Raw genomic sequence first — 18675 nt, forward strand, 5'->3', positions numbered from 1 at the left:
TCACATCCTCGGTGTGTGTCTCATGTTAATGCATTCTAATATTAATATGAATCTGTTTTTATGGAGACTGACAATACCTGTTTCTGAGAAATAGATCTGGAAAATACATATACATATATTTTCTGGTAAATCTCAGTGGCCCTATTTACCAGTCATGCAATTAGGCCCCTCCTTCCTGTCATTGGAATTTGCCTATTTTAAACATTTTCTAAGAAATAGTGAGATTTGACATCTCCAGCTTGACATGAAACTGGGGCATCAGTTTGCTAAGAAATAAGTGACATGTTTGCCATAAAATGTAATCATTACCATAACCATATTAAAAATTAGACCAAAAAGGCTGCTGCACTAAAAGTCTATCAAATTCCCCACAGGTCTGACTGAAAATGCTGCCACTAAGGCTATTGTTCATAAGATATCTGTTTTCTATAAGAACTCTAAAACAGTTAGAAAGAGGCTCTTAAAAACACTGAGTACTAACACCAGTTTCAAAAAGGAAAATTTGACCTTTTAAAAATAAATAAATAACAAATCATATGAAGAATGATCTCTGCACTCCAGGGATAATATCATGATTTACCTCTTGGCCAATTTATAACTGAATTATGCCCACTGGTTTGATCCGTATCACTCTCTGTGTTAACTAATACAAAGAAGAATTTTGGCTGTAACAGCTTTTACAGGAACCTTTGTTTCTGCTGTTGTGATAAGAGCTGACCTGAATTAAATGAAGCTGTTCTTCCTCTTATCTGTTAGCTGTGTCCACATAAACCATATGATTATTAAGATTAACAATTAAGCTAGGTGTATTCAGACAGTACTCAAGAATTTTAAGTATTGTCATTCTTTTAGGTTTAATTCATGGTTTTCTTTCATGGCATTGTTATAGTCATCTATAAAACGGTATTTCCAAAAGCTCCATATTGCAATGAATTACTTTTGAGAAGAGGAAATGTATATATTAATTAGATATAAATAAATAAATATAGATATATGTGTAAAATGTTCATATGCTGATTAATCTTCATTAAGGAGGTTCTTGTATGTATTTTTCTTCTTTATGCATTACTTTTTGTGAAAAGGCAGTAAGAAAGAAAACTTTGCTCACTTCAGACATGAAAAACATCCTATTAATAAAAATACTTTCTAATTGTGTAGTACAGAACAGGCCTCAATACAACCATTGAAGGCAAAATATAAGCAAGAGACATATATAGTTTACCTGAATCTGAAAGCAAAGCCAAAGTGAAATACTGACACTTGTTACAGGACAAAACATCTCCAAATATGTCTAAATCAAAAATCAAAAAATGCCTTCTTCAACTGCATTATAATTTATGTGAGCTGAATAATGATCCAAGATGGAATTTGGCCAAGACATTAGAAATAATTCATTTTATAAAGATTTTCATGAACTCATAGAATCAGAGAATGTTTTGGGTTGGAAGGACCTTAAAGCCCACCCAATGCCACCCCCTGCCATGGGCAGGGACACCTCCCACCAGCCCAGGCTGCCCCCAGCCCCATCCAGCCTGGCCTTGGGCACTGCCAGGGATGGGGCAGCCACAGCTCCCCCGGGCAGCCTGGGCCTGGGCCTCACCACCCTCTGAGGGAAGAATTTCCTCCTAAAATCTAATCTAAATCTACCTTCTTTCAGTTTAAAACTATTACTCCTTTTCCTATTACAACAATCCCTGAGAAATTGTCCCTCATCTTTAATGTTCACAGTGATCAGGATCTTGGTTTTGCAGCTAACTGGGAACACTCTCATTTCTGTTAGCCTTCAAAACAACATTGGCTAAAAAATGTCTCAATTCATACATTACCTGTACGTGTGTGGAGTTCTTCTGTCAGGTACAGTTAAATATGTGAAAGAATACAGTAATATCTGGATGTTCTAGTTATGAGTGAAGGCTCTTTACCTGTTACTTTTCTGTACTATAGAAGCTTGTAGGGAGAAATTGTCCCTATCCTAAAGAACGTGTGGCACGTAAATCTGACCCAGCTTGACATTGATTAGCTTCTGAGAATCAACAGGATCACAGCACACACTGGTTTGACTGCAGGGACTTAGGAAAAAAGTGTCTTTTCATTAACCGGGGTGACCGTATGTCACAGAGGTTAAGAGCAGTTGACACGTGTTTAATTGAGGGTGACAGGTCTTTAAAAAGATGAACATCTAATCTTACCTTCTTAGGTGGCAGAAGAGCATGACACTGACTTATGGGCTGAGAAAATAAGGGCAAATATTATTACTCTCCTGTATGCAAATCTATCTTGACGCAGAATATGTTTTGTCCATGGCAGGTACAAAGCCTGCTCCATTTTGGACAAACCTTTACAGTCTGCTCCAGGTAGTATCAGACCACTGCTCTTGCTGCTCTTCTGCTTCTTGCCAGACCCACCAGGCTGAGCAGGGTGGCCTGTGGTCCTAGAGCCTAACACCTGCCTACCCTGGGCACCATGCTGAGTGTCTTGGTCAGCACACTTCATCACCAGTGAAGGGAAGAGAGTGATGCTGTGGCTTAACTGAAATAGGGAAAAGAATGCAGGATCTCATGTATTTTTATTTTTTTTATCTGGCAAGGTGTTGTACTGTAAGATTGCCAAGTACCAGTCCATATACACCTGAATTGAGACCACAGGCAATTTCTTAGATGTCAGTGGCTATTTCTGCAGAACTAAGCAGCAGTGAGGTTTCCAGAAACAAGCTGGTGTGGATTTGCAACAGTCTCTGTTTATCCCTGCAAGAGGTTTCAGCAGGAGTTACAGACTTACTAATGCATGGCTCTCATCTGAAGAAACTGCTCTGGGAACTGGAACAAATTATCTGGGAATCCAACATCAAAGGATCAACAGACAACAAAATAAATATAAAAATAAAGATTTTGGCCTAAAAAAGAGCCCCCAAACCACACTAAACTTAAAACGCAGCAAGAGAGTTGCTTCCATCTACTGGAGCCAAGAAAAAAATGACAACTGTACAGCAAGCTCCTCTAGCATGGGCTATAAATCAGATTGTTCTTGTCTCAAGCTGCTGGTGTTGAAAAGTAAATCCATGAGCTGGTGTGGGAAATGCTGGATGATTAAAATGACTTGAAAGTATCCGTTTTAGGTTTCAGTAACTTAGAAATTTTAACAGAGAAAAGTATAGTTGCAGTTAAAGTTCCTAATTTATACTTGAATATTTTCAATGGGTTCTGTAAAACTGCAAAATGAAGCCTTCAATTCCTCAGTGCTCATCTATAGCTTATATACACTAACTGCAAAAGTGTCAGTATATAACACTATTAACACTATTAACATGACTGTACAGAATCTTTTTTTAATTGTGAGAAGTACTTTGAAAGTTTTATGCTTCATTTTTATGATATTTTATTACTCTACCACATTGTTGTAGCCTATGAGTATTTAGAGCCTTCCAGTAACTCATCATCTCTCCTCTCCAGAGCCAAGCACTGGACTCATCAGAGAGGCTGAGATACATCAACATATTTTTCCTTTATTTCAACAAGATAATGCTGTAGAGCTGTGTGGGTAAGAGTTTATATAGTCTGCAGCTTGGAAACCAGAATGGTTTTGGACATTTAGTACAATACCCTCATTTTTTTTTTCATCATCCAAAGTCTCAGTGTTAATATTAAAATAGACAGAACGAATGCTGCAAACTTATATTTGCGCCAAAAGAATCAGAAATTATGGTGTTGTTTTCTGGAACTCTGTTTCCAAGCTCTACAATTAGATTTTTTAAATAACTGCAGAAAAAAAAAATATATTTTGAATTACGTTGTGACATGCCTTCAGTAATTCTAGTTAGTAGAAGCCGTTACTGCCTTGGATGGTTTTCACTTAATATTCTGCAACATGAGATAGATAGATAGATAGATAGATAGATAGATAGATAGATAGATAGATAGATAGAAGAATGTATATTTTGGAAGTAATTTTTGGAAATATTTCATCATGCGCAATTTGTTAAATATAAATTTAAAAAAAAATGGGGATTTCGTACCTGGAGGTATCCTGCTAAGTAAACAGCACATCAATTTCATAATTCTGCTTGAAATACGCATTGCTTAATAGCACTGGATTGACACTTGTCATTACCTTACTTCTAAAATTATCTGATTTTACCTATGAAGAGAGGAAATTTAGATTTACAGAATAGGAAATCACTGACACAATATTTCCTAACCATGCAGAACTTGTTTTTTATTATTTTTATTATTCTGTTGTTACTGTTGGCAGTGGTTTTGTAAAGCAGCTTTATAATCAGAAATAAATACTAACTTTGAAGCTGGCTTCTCCATAACATGTAGTCTTGTTATTAAAAAAAAAAAAAAAAAAAAAGCAAATACAAACAAAATATAGTTCTTGTGTAATTCTTATTTATTATATGTTTTATGAAGTACAACTTGATTTGCACATTGAATTTTATTATTTCCATCCATGTTCTATAGGGCCAAAATTGTATTTCCTTGAATAGACATAAGAATGTAGTTGATAGTAAAATGGATTTTGTCCACTCTTTTTGTCTATTCATTGCAGAATGGAAATTAATCTCTTTAGCTTGAGGCTGCATAGTTTACTGTCATTAGTTGGGGACAGTCAAAGACATGGGAAGTTTCAATAGCAGAGAAGCTTTGGGATTTTCAGCTATTTCTGAGATCTTAATCAAAAGTTTTACTGATTGCTTGGGAATCAATGAACACACTCTTGAGGAAAAGAAAGGCAGCATAACCTTAACATTATTCACCGTGTTTTGTTAAAACAGTACAGTGATTCACAATGAATATTTTTCATGTTAATATAATGTAATAAAGAATATTAAAGGGTATTAGGATATTTTGCACCATGTAAATGAATCAGAAACATGCAGTGCTTTTAGTCTTGGTCTTTAATTTAATGGAAACAGCATTTTTGAAACATTGCAGGAATTTAAAGATGGCAAAAAATCTCTTAAAAATCATCATCACTTATGATTTTTTTTTTCCATTCTATTATTATTTGTTAGCATTGATTAAAATTTGTCCCTACTTTTGTATTTGACTGAACAGGAATTAAAGCAATATTAAGATATATACAGATTAATATCCAGTCAGACCACTGAGTTTCAAAACTTTGTTTTTCTTGGGTCTCTTTCAAACAGAAAAGAGGAAGCACTTCCTTTTACAACATGATGTAAAGACAAGGACACACACACTCAGACATACAAAATAAAATACCATTCAAATAATTTCAGAGTTTGCTGACTCCCACATAGGACCCCAAATGATAGCAGGAAAAACGGATAATGCTTATAAGAAATAGCATCCTAATTATGCAGTTTCAGTAATTAAAATATTGCTGTGCAAAACACAAGGAATAAAAATTGTTGTTCGGAACAGGTAGCAGTCAGCATCGCAGTCAGCATCACAGTCAGGATTCTACGTTGATGAAGCAACAGGCTTCATTTTCCATGCACATATACCTGAAAACTATTTAATCAAAGTATTTATTTAAAAGACTGTTGCAGGCTACATTCTATCTGATGTTCAACAATGTAAATGTGAAATAATGGAACTGGCTGCAGTCCAGATTTACTTGTGGCTATGCATTTGAATGGCCAGGATCACAGTGCTGGCCCTGGGGCTATCATACACGGTTTTACAGTACTGTATTTTTTGTAGCAATAAGGATCTGCTGTGTTTTCAGAGGAATGTCTTGACAACAAAGTGCATCAATGAAGGCCACCTCACTCACAATGAAGGTCTGTCTTCTAAAATAGCACTAAAACAAAACAACTGTTGTGTTTTGGAAAGGGTCTTAGCTATTCACAGCACAACAGTCAGAACAGTAAATACTGCCTTAGTTCCCGGATCCCCCTAAGTTGTAAGTCCAAACCTGGAGGAAATACTATAATTAGGGTTAATAGGTTTTTGGTTGTTTTGTTTTTTGGTTTGTTTTAGTTTGCTTTCTGTTGTTGTTATTTTTTTTTCCTATAGTTTATATATATATACATATATGTGGTAACCATTATCAATGTAAACAAAAATTCAAAAACCCAGGCTGATATTTCTTTTTAAAATGCAAAATTTTTATTTGTGACAGCTGAATTGGATCTTTAATCATATATTATCTTTATGGGAGCCTTTTTCTAACATATGTTAATTGGCTGTTTTCTGTGACAAATTATGAGCTCTTACTTTGATGAGGTTCAATTGCAATCATGTTGGATTTGAGTACGTAGAGTTTCCAGCCCCCCCGGCTCTTTAAACCACTACAAACATCTGCATGTCACTGCAGTGCTGAGTAATGGCAGGATTTGGGTTGATCTGATTTCTGTACAGATTTTTTTCCACAGGATATTTTCAGCTCTATGCACTAAATCTGTTTCAGGGTTTGCTGTTTTTAGTAAAAGAATGATCTAAAATTAACATCTTGTATGGGATTATTAGAATACAATGTGAAAAAAAAATGTGAAACAGTGTACTCAAATCTTTTTTACTTTTCAGAAATTTCAATGCTCCATTAGAAATTCTGCGTCAACTGTTAGTGCTTGTTGCAGTTCATATTTAGTGATGTCACATAGCATTTGTGGGAGTAAATATGATTCCTGCTCTTCTAAGTCAATATTTTTTTTAATTTCATTTAAAAAAATGCAGTTATTTAAAAATAAATTTATTTTACTTTTTGAATAGTGGTTAGCATCGCTTAAATTTTTTAATTTTTTACAAAGACAAGGGTGTTTCCAAGCTGGACAGGAAACATGTCTAATTATGTTTTACATAAAGTTGCACATCTTCCTGCAAATAAAGGAAATATTGCATTGAAATTTAGTACGTTTCAATCTTCCTTGTGTTTAAGGAATGTTGTGAATGAATTTGTACCGAGTGTAAATTAAAGAAATATAGAAAACATTTACCATAATTGAAATAGTATTACTTTGAGCTTTTTTTTTTTTTTACCTTTTACTTACTCCCTTGATGAAGTCTGTGCCCATGATCTTATCTTATATAGCAATTCATTAGAAATATTGAGATAGGAAATGTGTGCTGTTTTTTAATAAGTTATTACTCAAAGCTGTGCTCAGGGTGAATCTACAGAAATACAAAATCTAAGATATTTTATTGCAGAGAAAGCAGTCTGGTCATAAAATGGATGGAGCATCATCTTTTCAAAAACTGTGTCAAACAATATCAATTACATTGCAATTAATTTAGCAGAACATCATACAGCTCAGCTTTGACCTAAACCAAATGGCAGTAGATAAATCTGTCCCGTTTGTTCTTCAGAGAAAAGACAGGGGTTAAATTTCCAGGCAGGTGTTAGGGTTTAGAATAAGAAAAGCCAGATGTGTATGGAAGCTACTTCAGTCTCATGAGGCTGGTTTTAATTCAGCTATATCCCTAGAGTATCACACAATCAATGAGTTCCAAATCCTGGGGCTACCTGCCTTTATGTGAAATCGTGGGAACTGTTTTTCACAGCATACTACTGAAAAAGTGTGAAAAAATTAGAGCAGAAATTAAAGGTAAAAAAAGGTTAACCTCAGAAGTTAGTGTCACATTTCTTCCAGGTTTCTGAAATGAGAAGATGATAACCCAATGGAAATGCTTGTAGAAGAGACTTATTTCTATAAGAAGAATTGTAAGCAATGTAAAACTCATAGCAAGGATATTTAATTTATTTCTCTAATCACTGCTTATTGTAAGCAATGTTTTAAAAGTAAGTATATATAGGTCATGTGCACATGGTAGAATGTGTTAAAGCATTTTTCTTCCTTAAAAGCTAGATGAATTGAATCAGGGAGGGGTTTCAAAAAGATGATTTGGGGCATGTTTTCCTTACTTCAGTATGACTGTAAAAGTAAGTTGATGCATTGTATCTTGAATTAGTTTACACAATAGCTTTCAGTTCCACTTGATAAGATAAGACTAATTGGCCTTCAGAAAAATAAAGCAAGGTAAAGGAAGATGTACAAGTGAAAGAGAGGGCTTGGCACTTTATTGGATTTTGAGGCCTGTGAGCCATGTGTCTTAATTGGGGCCAGTTGGGATCATTTAATAATTGCTGTCAGAAGATCAAATTTAATTCTCTTTATAAAAAGACCACAGTGGGATAGAGTTAAACAAATTGTCATCTGAGGTTTCAAATGAACGAAGCTTTAATTAGGTTGATTAGGATGCTGTAAGATAAAGAGGGTAAGAAACAGGAAATTGATGAATCTGCTGTGTACCATATTGGACCTTATATGACAGTACTGTCAAATATCTTTATTTTAAGAAGATATGCATTAGCATAAAAGGTTATAGTGCTAGAACAACTTGTGTATATAAATGTTTTAGATATATAGGATAATTATAACTTTCTGAAATCAATGATTTTAAATATGGATATTAATATTTTTGTGGTCATAATCTTGCCCTTTACTCTTATAATTTGAAAATATGCCAAATGATTTTCTCTATTAGTTTGCTTACTAACTATTTTAAATGAAAATTACACTATGTTTACTAAAAGCACTCAGAATTTCATTATCTTTTAATAAATGTTCACCTTACTTTTCAGAGCCTTTACATGAACAAATCCCCAGGTTTCTTATCCCCAGGTTTCCAAGAGAAAAACTGAGTCAGAAATGAAGGTGACATGAAATATTTTTGGCAGGAAGAAGAGCACATCTCAGCTGTGTTTGTATCTCAATCTTAGATTCAATTCTTTATGCTATGCTGCATGATAATTTAGCCTTAGCTTTCTGTTTCTAAGAATACTTTTGTCAAAAATCACCTTGCATATCAATAGAGCTCAAAGAGTGTCACTTCTGAGAAAATGTAATGTATATTCAAGGCCACAAAAAGATTTAGTTAATGCATCTTTCTGTTTATTGATTAAGGTTTTGTTTTGTTCTTCAGCATGTTCATAGGACAACAATAATATTAGCAATGTTGTCTGTCAATGATTTGTTTAGAAAAAAATGTTCATTCAAAACAGAAGAGACTGTCAGGCAAATTGCACTGTATTTCCCTCTGCAAATTAAACATGTTTTATATATGTATTTTCTACTAATATCTGACAAAGATGTTTACTTTTTGTATTGGCTACTACCAAATATAATGTCTTTTGCTTGTGTAAGAAATAAATAAAACCAGCTGTATGTGCTAATGGAGCGGTTACAGCTGGGGTTTGGAAGGCAGGGTGTGATGTTCACATGTGGCTTTTGCACTTGTACAGTGTTAGGTGTATCTTTGTGGTAAACACCTTCTATTTCAGTAGAGAATTTGTTTCTATGGGTCTTGATGTGAGAACCATTAGGCTCCAATTCTGTGAAAAATTAGAACAGATCTTCATGTGGACAGCACAAATTACTTACCTAATACAATTTTCAAAAACTGAAGGTGAACTGTAATGTGGTTGAATAGCACCATAAACTAGAAGGGGCTATTTACGCCTTTGTAACTGGTTCAAGGCGTATCTTCAGTATCTAAACTGGAGCTTTTTTAGCTCTTTATCATATCAAACTCTGCAGTGTGACATGTACCTTCTGTTCCACCATTCTCTCTCTTTCTTTCTCAATATTGTTAACACAAACACATGTATTGCTTTCCCTTTCTCCACCACCAAGGCAAAAAAAAAAAAAAAATCCATTAAGCCAGAAAAACAGAAAATTCCTTCCTTAACAGATAACATAACTCCGTTATTTTTTTCAGGCACCTTGCTCATTTCTTGTCTCAAGACATCTTTTTTTCTGATATCTCCCTCATAGCAAACTCCATGTTATCATTTCCTATAGTACAGTCTGTTTTAGCATCTTTTCTGGTTCAAAACCGGTGGGAATCCAGTCTGGATCTTCCAGTGTAGAGAGATGCTTCTTGTCAAGATACAGCCAGGAGGTAGAAAGCAAGTAGCCGCAGTATATGAATGATGGGTGCTAGCAATAGCAGGCACAGCTAGTGTATATCATTTCTTGGTGGTCAGAACCTTCCATTTTTCTAACATACATCTCATCCTAAACATGCAAAATTCCATGCAGCAGACACTGGCCAATATGCATGCATCTCTTATCATGTGACTCATAAGAGGTATCAGATTTTCATAATGACAATGTAACTGCTGTTTTGCTATACTGATGCTGCTGTACTTTTCTTTTTTCGTTTTTTTTTTTTCTTTTTTTCAAATAACAGGTGTATTCTGATTTCAGTTGTTTCTGCTTAAATTGTATGTACTTCGTGTATTTAAAAGCAGCAACCCATTCTAATTTAGGAGCTTTGTCATTAGAAAAAGATGTGTATTTCACAGACAGAGACAGTTCCTCACTCTCATTCAGTGAAATACAGGTGTGTTCATATTTTTTATTAGCCTTATTATGTACCTGACATACATTTCATCTCCTTTTGTCCTTGGGAAAAAAAAATTGTCTGAGTGGGATTGGAAGCACTAATGTAGAATTTTCAGCTGGCATGGTCATTGGGAAGATTGATATATTTCCTTCTTTCCCTTGCCTTTTTTTTTTTTTTTTTCGTTTCAAGCCTGCAGCTGTCTCTGGGCAAGCAATTGAGTCCAGGGAGTGTCAGAGTTTTTAATGCTCATATTTATCATATTAACATTTACAGAGAATGTATGAAAAGTTAGTGGTTCAGCAGTTTTCCGCCATATTGTGCAGTCTACTTTACATTTTAGAATTATATTTAATTCTTCACAATTCTGGGAAGGTCGGGAATTAACAGGAAAAGAGTGTGTTTCTAGAAATGAATACACAAAAGAGAGAAGTAGGGCATCTTTGTGTATGATCATTCCTGTCTAAGAAATGGATTTCCAGGGTGAAGCATCCTAGGTTGCTTTAGAAAAATAATAAAAATAATTATTTTTTAAAGTTATGTGCTTAGATCTATTTTGTAGAAAAAATCTGTGGTAATATAGGTGTAGCTGGGATGGTGTAACATCAGAAATAGGAGAATGTTTGTAGGCAGAGATAATACAGCTGGAAGTAAAGGTGAGCTTTTGGGTACCCTTAGGATCTAAAGAACTTGTACAGCCTAAAGACGATTTATTTTTTTCAACTATGTTACTCAATATAATCAATTAACAGATATTACCTCTGCCTGCAAAGCTTGTCAAACTTTTCCAGTGCTAATGATGGATCTGTCCTTACATTTGCATTAGTATAAAGGGGTAGATCCACAAAAATCTGAGTCATTGTCTGGATTTAAAATTTCTACCTGAGAAGCAGTCCATTTTGACATGTCAGTGATGGCTGTGGATGACTGGTTACAACAGAGTACATTTTTGCAAAAATAAAAGAAACAAAAACACTAGATATTTACAAGGTTTGGTCAGAATTTGAGGATCATCTGTGGCTTTCAGACACCTACCTGAAGTCCTTCACATTTGATTGCTTCAGTTCCCTGTCAGGAAGCTGAACTGTGTGTGCAGCCTGCACCCACGTTAGGGGATATCAGTAAAAGATACTGCCCCTTTTGGGCCTGAATAGTTATCCAAATTCACAGTTACAGGTTGTTTCCATTAGGACAGGGAAACTTGCAAGGGACTAAAATAATTCCTTGATACTGTTTCTTTACAAGGATTTTTTTTTTATATCTCTAAATTTAACAAGACTTGAGAATTAATGTGCATTATCAGGTATTAATGTGCAGCTTACAGTATGAGCTCCCCTCCTCATCATCGATATCTCCAAACCTGTTTCTGTTTTAGTTTTACCTAATGGTTCTCTTCTTGTATTTTCTATAACTATAATATATTCTATATTTCTTCCAATATATCTCAATTTTCAGCTTCTCTTTCATGGTCACAAATAAAGACTCCATAAAACAATACTGAACATATTTTATTTGTTGCCTTTTATTGAAGTATCCAGGTCTATAAGATCAGAGAAGTTATGCTTACCAGCGGTAAGCCTACCCACTCTGTCTTCTTGCATCTTCCAACCATTACTTAAACAACACTTAAAACAGCAACACCATGAGCAACACTTTGCAGTCAGAAAAAAATAAGTTATACAACCATAGCATATCTATACAGTTTTTCTGTCAAGGTATTCCCCATCACTAACCCAAAACAGTTTTACTTGAATCCAAGCTGTACCTTGATAATTTTTGTCACTTTCTTTGCTCAAGTTGGAGAGTGTTCCTTTTTATCAGCCCCTTCAAAACGTTTCTATAGAATCTGTTGTCTGGCAGAGGCCCACATATTTTCTTTTAATGAGGAACTTATTCATATCTTGGGTTTTATTTTTCAGTTATGCACTTATGTTCCCAGCTTAAAGATAGTTTCATCCTGGTTTTTGTCTCTATTCTACATGATCCTTCCTAATTTTCAGTGTAGTCCTTCAACCAAATACAGTGCTCACTCATTTGCTTGCTTAGTGCTTTAAAAAGACTTTTGTTTCTTATTGTGCTTTGTCCTATTTAATCATGTCACAGAATTCCTGTTTATAAAATCTTGTTTTCTCTAGAAATGAAATTTTTAATTAGCAAATGTGTAAGATACCGCTTTTCTAAATGATTATTGGGTTTCTACAACCATAATCTTTGTTCCTCCTCACAGAGATGAAGTGGTGGTGCAGCACAAACTTAGAATAGCAGAACTCAGCTTTTGTTACAAATTGCCGTGCCCTTTGAGTGAGAAAGGGAGGATCGAAATTCCTTTGGAGCATGTTGGATGAAGAAGGTCTGTGTAGTCTGAACAAGTCCACTTGTTTTACCCAGAATTCTGTTGTCTTCTCCATATATTCTCTCTATTGCTTCAGTACTGATCATTGATCACAGCTCAGACAGCCGTCTCCAGCTCTTTTGTCTAAGTGCATGCACCAAGTTTGCTTGCATTTCTGCAATTCAGCAAATTATAAAGTACTCAAACATCTTTTCTGATAACAAAGAATAATTCAGGAAATCAGACCTTATTTTCTTCGATGTAGGTGTATCTAAAATTTTGTGCCATCTGTATCAGCATTTCCAGGTACTTGTACCCAGGTTTAGAATCAAAATTACAGTACATATTTTTTTCAAGAAATACCTGGAATTGTCCCCTGTTTCTTAAAAGCCATTGTGGGGATTTATGTTCCTTACCACAGACTTCCTCACATACAAACAATGGTAACAAGTCTGTAAATCTAGATCTTAACCACAGCTAGAGATTACTTACAGGTGATACAATGACTTAGCTCTAGAGATCTTAGACTTTTCTTGTAATAAGCCAACACCCTCCAAAACCCTTTACTCCCAAACTGTAAACATAAATATCTTCTTTAAGTGTAGCTAAATCAAGACCAAAGTAGTTCCAAGGCACGTTTGCAACACAAAAGATGCTAAATCTTACCCTGTTGACCACTGAAATGCTTCATCTATTCCTCCAGACAGTTCTATGGAGGACTGAATTGGTAAAACACTTTTCCTGGTATTTAGTAGACATCTATTAGCTATAATGCTACCCAATCAAATTATTAGTTCAAAACTATTCAGACTTCCAGCTGAAATTCCAACAGTCCAATTTCCCTACTTCATTTTCAGACAGGTTCACTTTCCTAGTCACTGTCTCCATTTGAGACCAATTTAAGTCATTCAGCTTTCAATCCTTTATTCCCTTGTATTATTAGCTTGTTTGATTCGATAAGCTTGAGCCAGTCTCCCAGACACTTCAAGGATCCTATTCCATTTTTATTGGTCAGACTCTCATTACGTCTGTCTAGCTGCCCAAAGATTTGTCATGAACATAATCATGAACCTGTAAACTTTTCCTTCAGAATACTTGTTTTTCTTTCCAATTGTGTGGTGGGTAGACACTGAAATACCACCTGCAAGTCACTGTAGATTTAAAATCAACTTTTCATGAGTATGTTTTCTTTTAGAATTCTAGCATTTCACTTAATTGCTTTCCTTAAAATATGCATTACTGTCTATGTTCTTTGCTTTACAAATCAAATATTCCTCTTCATCTATTCCTTAAGAAGAAAAAAAAAAAATGTTGTAAACTAGCCAAATCTTTCTTTCTTTGTCAAGCATAGCAGGCACATATCTCTTTTTATTGGGCTGCAGGCAATCAGTTTTCATCTAGATTACCAGTGTTTGCTTCCTCTTTCAGTGCACTGCTGCAAGGAATGACTCACCATCTGTAGCAAATTCCACAGTCCTTCAGAAGGCCTTTGGCCCTCCTTCCGTGCATCTTTATCAGCATATCCAGAGCTGGTATAGTATGTGTGCACCATTCAGAAAACCATCCTCTGTGCCTGACGGACAACTCTCAGCACAATCTCTGGAAGGTGGGCTGGAGTCACTCCTCTCCTTCTGACTTAGGTGTGGATCAGCTGAAACTCATAGGCAGCTGCAGACTCCACTTTCAGAGTGCAGATACCAGTCCTTTCAGAAGCAGCATCTGTGGCATGGTGAGGTAGGACCACTGTTAGGGAGTATTATCCTCTCAGCTATTTTGGCAATGATGCTGAGTTTGCCCAGACATACTTTTCAGGGGAACTTCACAAAACTATAGCAACTGAAACTCTTCCACCCATATTGCACAAGTTCTTGCTCTATGAGATAACTTGATACAGTATTTGAGTTGTAGGCTACAGTGCCCACAGCTGTCAGATTCAAGGGAGACAAAGTATTCATTTAATTCCAAATTTAAAAAATCTGAAAATGCCAGATATTCTCATGTCTATTCCTCTTAGCCATACAACTAACTAATGGTATCAGTTACAAGACAACAAATCAGTTGAAAAAGAAGAATTTTCTGAAATTCATTACTAAATTCTCAGTATAATGGGAATAAAATCAAATTATAAATGAATACGAATGTCAATGGGAAAAAAAAAAAAGAGAGAGAGAGAGGGAGATATATCTCCTGAAGACAAGACTTAAAAATAAACACATTCTACTACCATTTAAACATAAATAAATAAATACATAAATACAGGAATTATCTGTTAGAGAAAGAATCTGAAAAATTCAGCAGATGATTTCAAAATCAGTAGCAAAATTCATGAAATATGCATTCATATCAAATCATTCAACTTTTCTGTAAAACTTTCAATTAATAACTTAAATGCAGAGATTGATTTTGCTGTTTGCAAGTTTATGAAATTTTTACTCTTGGATTGATGCAGAACTTCATTGCTCTTGATTTGTTCTCTGTTATAAATTAAACTTGCACCATAAATCGGGGGTAGGCAGTGTTTGTTTTCCAAAGTTCCTTTTTGTTTTAGATTACATAAATGAGAAGGTGAATGAGCATTGGTACTTAAAGATTACAACTATTTTCTCTATCTATGGTCTTTTTCAGTTTGACATACTCTGCCCTGAGTAGTCCATAGTATTTCATCTGTTATATTACATCCATTATGGCCTAAATGTTTGTGTTATACTTCTTGTAGCAAAATGCATGATCTCTCGAGAGTTAAATTTAGTAGATTAAAATGAACTCTCTTCCACATCTTTTAATGTGGCAGTCTGGCCATAAGATCAAAACACATAAATGTAGGTTATGTTTAATTTCTAAATCAGAATGTTGTGGACAAATGTTTGAAACCTTAAGATGACTCAGATTCATTTGTTGCATGGCTTTCTGCCTGGATAACCATACCGTAGATTGTGCCATTTCTGCTTTACTGATGTATTACTGTGGTGATGACATATATAATTTTATCATAACATTTCTGTTAATGGGCCAAACTGTGTCCTCTGTAATGTCTCTGCAACCAAACCACATTAAATGTGAAGGACTACTTCTATCTTGGATGTAATGTCAGCTAATCTTAGTAGGATAACATGAGAGATGAACACTACTTTCACTCTTTTCTGTATTTATTGCAACTTTATCTGGCTCAAGGTGAGAGACCCAAAATGAGCAGTGACTTAACTTGATGCAGGATGCCCAGTTGTTTCTTTACTGTGTGGCGGCCTTTATCTGCATATGGGTCTAAAAAAGCTAAGGCTTTTACAGATAATATTTCAGTGACTATTTCATTTGAGTATGTGTTCCCTGCTGTGTATTTTCACAGTTATGTTGCATTTTTTGCAGCAAATTTTTCATCAGGCAAATAGCTGATGTATTCATGGTGCATCTAGATTTTTATTTGTAATCTGATTCAAAACTCTTTTGAATAAACAGAAGGGCTTGCACACAAAGCTTTCTTAGACTTTGAAGTGACTTTTGTCTTAAGTAAGATTAGAAAGAGAACGGGGACAGCATTTTTTTTTTTTGTTTGCTTCCTTACATCATGAAAATAAAAGAAGATTTGGTTTGGTTCTTTAGTTTTAAACTAACCCATTCAGAACGAAAGCTGCATAATGGAACAGGTAAATCTTTATGACGAGTTTGTTTCTTTTGTAAAGCAACCATGAAAATACTAAGCCCTCACACCTTTCAATTTAGCTGTTCTCTGGCCACCTTCTTGTTTATAAATTAAATACTGTGACTCTCCTGTTTTGATACTCCTTATTGCCCCTGGTGTGCCTTATTCAAAGAACTCTGTCTGGGGTGTTGCAGCAAAGCAGATTCAGACAGTTCTGCTCGGAGAAGGAAGTGGAGAGTTTTGGTTCCCATTTTGCACTTCTGGAACAGTTTAGGGAAGGAAGCACCTTTACACCTTTTATTGTTCGTGGTTGCTGACATCATATCCTTCCCTGCCCGCTCTGTGCGTGTTTCCTGCCATTCTATCAAGATTCTTCTGTGTTGCAGAGAAGGGATAGTGGGTGTGTATGTGTGTGCGCGCGCATGTGTATGTCTTTGCACGAGCGTTCGCAAAGAGAGACAGGAGCAGTCGAATGGTCTGCTGCATTTGTCCATTAGTCTTTTTCACCCTTCTCAAGTCTCAGATCAATCTTCTGTCTGCTGTCACTGCCTCTGCCAAATCATATAGTGAACAGAAGCCCGCCAAAAATGAAGTTCCTCTTTTTGTAAGCAGTCTGATTTTTTTTTTTTTTTCCATGTTTGGGTTTGCAAAAAGAAAAAATGCTGAAGACTGTAGCACCATAGAATCTAACTATGTGTTTCTTTAAATACAAACTGCTTCATGTAACCATGTCATTAAGTTGGAAGGTTTCTTTTATGTGGACAGTTACTTCAACAAAGCTTCTGGAATTATTTTAAGTTCCTTTTTAGATTCTCTTGGATAATGAAAACTTGCAAGTACTATTGAACCATGTAGGACCTTCAACTTATCTAGCTAGTGTGCTTTATTTATGTTAGGGAAATATAATTTATCAGTTAATGGAAACTGAATAGTTGATAGTGCTTAATCCTGCAGGAACTTTCAGAAAGTGTTAGGAGCATTGGTGAAGTCCTAAAACAGCCATGGGGATTTGTTGGTCTCGAGAGTTCTTTGCATTCTGTTAGACTCGGAAGTCACCAGCTTTTGAAGGTTATAACCCTTGAATCAGATGTCTAGATTCACTCATCTGAATCCAATTGATTTGGAATCAGTCCAGCTATCTGCTTTATGTATGCACATGTGCAAATGTGTGTGCTGAAGACACAATTAGAACTATAGGCAAACACATATTAAGCATAGCATGTAAAGCAATATGTGTTGGTACATATATACGTTTATAAAGAGGAGGACAGAGATACAGAAAACTACAGCATTCTCAGATTGTTTCTAGTAGCAGTATAAATAGCAGAAGTTATGGTTTGTTGTTTTTTTCCTTAAAAAAAAAAAGAAAAAAAAAAGAAAATATATTTGCCAGACAAACTGAATACCTTTCATTTGAAATTAGACTTGTAAGCAAAAAGCAAACAGAGAGAGATTTTTTTTCATCAATGCAAGAAAACATAACCTGCTGCCTGTTGAAGTAGAAGCATGTTTCCTTGCAAACTGTATGTCGGGTACATATGATCTAACATATTCTGTTTTCTCATTCAGTTTCTCTCAGACTGTATGATAATATTAAATAACAAAGACATCCTTGCTCCTACATCTTTGTCTACCTGCACATCCACTTTTCCACTTAAGATAAAGTTAGTGTAGTTAGTGGATTATTTCAGGCAATGAAGAACAAAATTCAACCATTCAACTGTTTTATGAATTATTTTAAGACAATGTTGTGTAGATCGTAGGAATTGTTATTGTTCTGACTTTATCTATAAATGTTTTTGTTGTTTGAAGACTGGTCTTAAATGTGGAACTGATAAATGTGTAGGAAGGACTCAACATATTGCTCCTTCACTAAAATTTGTCCTTCCTGGTCGATTTTCTCAGCATTCAGTGATTTTCTCTGAACTCACTCAGCATCAGCATCTTGATCTGCAAAGCAGCTCTCTTCCTTGCTAACCCTGTCACCACTGCTCTAATCTGTCCACCGTGACCTTCCACCTTGAAGTGAATAAGAGCTAAGGCAGGCGTAGCACTGTAAGCCGATAGTGCCACTGGCTTCAGCTGAATGAAAGTAGAGGAAATTGTTCCATATGCATTTGCTGTGGATTAGCGTATTGGCTTACCGTTACAGAGAAAGCCTGTTAGGCTCCATTGGGTCCTGCATGTGCATGGGAAACACCATTCTAACTTGTTCTTTGTATCAGAGGTAAGACTGGAGGAAAAACAGGAAAGAAACCCAGTCCAAGGAAATTTAAAACTGTTTCTAAAAATAGGCTGGTTTTGTTTGTCAACACCGAGTATCAGATAAGACTGTCTCCAAGTTTTGTTTAGAAAAAAAAGTTTTAGAAATACATGTGATCAATTTATTTTTT

The 18675-nt window shown here is 35.3% G+C and overlaps 1 protein-coding gene across 18 annotated transcripts in view; it reads left to right on the forward strand.

Annotated features, from left to right (window-relative positions):
- The window catches only part of MEF2C (myocyte enhancer factor 2C), a 140673-nt gene that overhangs the window by 40702 nt on the left and 81296 nt on the right, over positions 1 to 18675 (forward strand). The window contains exon 3 of one of the 18 annotated variants that reach the window (XM_083817179.1): positions 3450 to 3537. The exons of the other annotated variants lie outside the window; for them this stretch is intronic. The gene's annotated coding sequence lies outside the window, so the exon portion shown is untranslated. The remainder of the gene's footprint in view (positions 1 to 3449; positions 3538 to 18675) is intronic. 18 annotated transcript variants of the gene reach the window in all.

Source organism: Anser anser (genome assembly GCF_964211835.1).
Source record: "Anser anser genome assembly, chromosome: Z".
Lineage (NCBI taxonomy): Eukaryota > Metazoa > Chordata > Aves > Anseriformes > Anatidae > Anser > Anser anser.